This window comes from Zingiber officinale, chromosome 3B (assembly GCF_018446385.1).
Source record: "Zingiber officinale cultivar Zhangliang chromosome 3B, Zo_v1.1, whole genome shotgun sequence".
NCBI classification, from domain to species: domain Eukaryota; kingdom Viridiplantae; phylum Streptophyta; class Magnoliopsida; order Zingiberales; family Zingiberaceae; genus Zingiber; species Zingiber officinale.
The window spans coordinates 71,501,526-71,505,071 of record NC_055991.1 but is presented as its reverse complement, the minus strand read 5'-3'; the positions used below and the strand labels follow the sequence as shown (position 1 = coordinate 71,505,071).

General features: G+C 41.5%; 1 long non-coding RNA gene across 1 annotated transcript; it reads right to left on the bottom strand.

The window, feature by feature from the left end:
- Positions 1-606: 606 nt before the first annotated feature.
- LOC121968350 lies at positions 607-1,596 on the bottom strand. Its single transcript, XR_006108085.1, has 2 exons — positions 956-1,596; positions 607-860 (listed from the first exon to the last, which is right to left on the bottom strand). It is a non-coding gene; the product is annotated as an uncharacterized LOC121968350 (long non-coding RNA).
- Between the last annotated feature and the right edge of the window lie 1,950 nt (positions 1,597-3,546).

The window sequence follows — 3,546 nt, the reverse complement described above, 5'->3', positions numbered from 1 at the left end:
AAATCAGGTATGCTACATGAAGCCAGCATGCTCAATATAGTACATAAATAAACCAAAATCAAAACATGCAACTATGGTATCTAGTATCAGCTATATATCATGGATAACAACGAGAGACTGTATAGATATGGAAATGAATATCTTAAAGATCGAGTGGAAGTATCAAGCGTAGGAAAATATGAGTGGAGTCAAGGTAAAAATAGTTTCTTATCCAAAATAGTTCATGCACCAAGTTTAAAGAACTACAGAGTCAAAGTAAGAAGTACCCGCCATTAATAGAAGATCGAATCAGAAATCCTACATCGAAACGCTCGTCCTGAATCAACGTCTTGTAAATCACATGATGTCCAGTTTAGCTAATTCCAAATGCAACAACTAACTAAACTCAAACCACCCTAACTAGAGAAAATCCAAATCGAAATAATTAACCTAATTCATTAATCCAATTAGGTTCAACACAATCCATGATTCCTTCACATGTTTTACTTTAATCCAAGCCATACATAACTAACAATCCAACTTAACCAATTAAGTTTAATTCCATCATGAATCAAACATGCATAATTGTTCCACATAATTAATTGCTAACTACCACATCTGATAATCTAATCAACACAACTAATTACTCATTAACCAAGATAGAACGGATTAAAGTCTCAATCAGAAACTGATACATAGCTATGTCAACCTAACACCATCAACCGAAATCAACCAATCCATTACAAAATACAAACCAATCTCCATATACAACTTACATCATTTCAAATTGCTCCTCCTTCGACTCACGGCTGGGGATGTTCATTATAGGAACAAGATGGTCGAAACTAGGTGACTGTACAACCCTCCAAATCAAAACATTCCTAATCAAAATACAAACAAATAGCATTACATCTATGCATCTCAATACAGAGAATGAAGTGAAACCTCAGCCAATCTAACACTAAGCATTACTTACCCCTTAGCCAAATCTGTAACTTCCTCTATGAGGAAATCCAAATATTGCTACGGTGCCATCCCAAGGCAGAGGAGAGTGGAAATAGCGTGGCATTAACCCAATCGTGCGGTGATGCTGAGCAAAGGTGCGGTGAAATAGGGCGTCGATGGATCATGAAGGAAGAGATGCAGCAACACACAGGAGTGGGGTGTCGGTGTCTTGAAATTGAGCGGCAATTGGCTGCGGTGGCTGGACAGACACCGAGAGGAGGAGGCAATGCGGAGAAGAAATAGGGCACAACCCAATGGTAGGGTCGGAAAAGGGCTTGGCGACGGCAGCTACAGTGCTGATCAGGGACAGAGGAGAAGAGGGAGGAGAGACCTCCAGTCGGGTTCTTGTGGCGACCGTCGCGACGACGGTCCGCGACTTCGGGCACGCATGGAGCGGAGACACCTATCTTCTTTTCTTCTTCTCCGACGGTGACTCATGGCTGCAGATGGTCGGCGCGAAGGTCAGCACGAAGGGGAGGAGGGGCACCAACCCCTGGCTGCTCGCAAGGGCAGAGGCTAGCGATGGCGACCGACCTGGCTATTGATCGCGCGCGGCGCCTGCGTGAGAGAAGAAACAGCGGAAGAGGAGGAAAAAGGGGGTCGGCGTCAGTTTAGGGCACGGGGAGGAAAAAAGAAAAATAAATAAAATTTTTAAACATTTCCTCGTTTAAATAGGGTAGCTTAAACAGACTTTCCCGTAGCCCAATAATTGATCCCCTTAACCTACATCCTACGAGCTCCGTTAAATTTCAAAAAATTTCTAAAAATTCCTTAAAATTTCAATAAGATTAATTGTCAAATAACCTTATTTTTTTAATTATTATTTTGTTTCCATATTTTACACATATGTCGGGCTATACTCATATTAATAATCTACTGCTGTAAAAAAAGTTACTGTTAGAATGCATTAATGAAAAAATAGAAAGATGAAGGGCATATTGCCTTAGTTTCCTCAAATGAAAACTTGGCAGCCCAGTCAGCAGAGGTGAGCTTCTCAAGCTTCTGCCTAGGCTGTCATTAAAGAACCTCCCAATAGTATCGGGTGAGTAGGAGCAGATGAGGAGGAAGATGATAAAGAGTTGTGGAGAGGAGGGGAAAATATAAGAATAGAAGAACCCTGAGTTACTGGGGGTGGTAGGAAAAGTGACTCTGGAAAATTCATCATGAATTCAGGGTAAGAATTGGTACTGGGGAGAGGGGGAACTTCCGGCAATTGAGAAGGGGAAGAAGCAAGTGTAGGATGAGAGGGTAAGCTCTGGAGAAGAAGAAAGAATATCCCCTGTGGGTATCTCCTCAGAAGTAGAGACAGTCCGTTTCTTAGGTCGGGGTCTAATGTCAAGTGACGCCCAGGGCGTTTTCTTGTAGAAGTAGCCCTAGGTCCCTGTTCTTGTGTCTCCTGAGGGGTATCTTCTGAAGGTACCCTAGCGGATGCTTCCTCAAGAGTAGTTGGAGAGCTAGGAACGAGAGCTCGTTGACTGGAGGGTTCAGGTAAAGGAGCACCAGATGCTTGAGCCACGACATTAAGTTCTGCTCCAAGATCTTGCTCCTTAGCTAACACTTCCTCATCTTCTAGGCAGATTACTTTGTCAACCAAAGCTCTATATAGAATATCCACTGTAACAAACAAAAAAATATTTTAGTCAGTAAAGGAGGGATAGCTAAGAATTTTGAAACTTACCAAAAGAGTGTTGTAGGCTCTTTTGAACAGGGCTTAAACTAAAAAGATATAAGAGATCATCGCGTATCCATTGATGAATATAAAAGCGATGACCTAGTAATTTACTAGAGTATTCAGAAAAGAGGGGTTGTTGATGAAGCTCCATTACATCAGGGAGAGGAGGAAAGAAAGATTGCCATTTAGTGGACCATGCGACGGGGCCGAAAAATTTATCAAAGAAAAAAATGAGATTTCCAACCCTTAATGGATGAAGGCATTTCTTCAAAGAATACCATCTTCGAGTGAGACTAGAAAAGAAATACTCCCGGTTCTGAGTTTTTGGGGTAGGAAAATATGAAAAAAAAATTTGAGGAGTAGGAGGTATACTGAAGAGGCGGAATACCATATACAACCCACATAGATATTTGAAGGCATTTGGGGCAAATTGCTGAAGAGGAATACCAAAATATTGACTTATGTCTATCAAGAATGTAGGGATGGGAAAGCGTAAGCCTGCGCTAGTTGATCTTTAAAAAAGGTAACACCATCGTCAAAAGAAATTCAAGGATGAGCGTTAGGTTACGGAACCCTAATATGGTATTATGTAGGGATTTCATACCGAGAGCAGATGGAAGTTAGATCGGCGGTGGTGAAGGAAGAACAAATTTGAGCATACCAAGGGAGTAGGAATTCTTTAGCCATGTCAAGAAACTGAAACACTTAGGAAGAAAATGACTTACTGAATCCTAAAGGAGAAAAGGTCACATAAGAGGGCCAGGGAAAATGAAGAAGCGTGAGTTGTGGAGAAAGGTCGGAAAAGAAAATCGCCAAGGAATAACTAGAGGAAGACGAAGAGTAAAAAGTTAAAAAAGGCTTAGGGGGTTAGGGAAATATAAGGATCACTG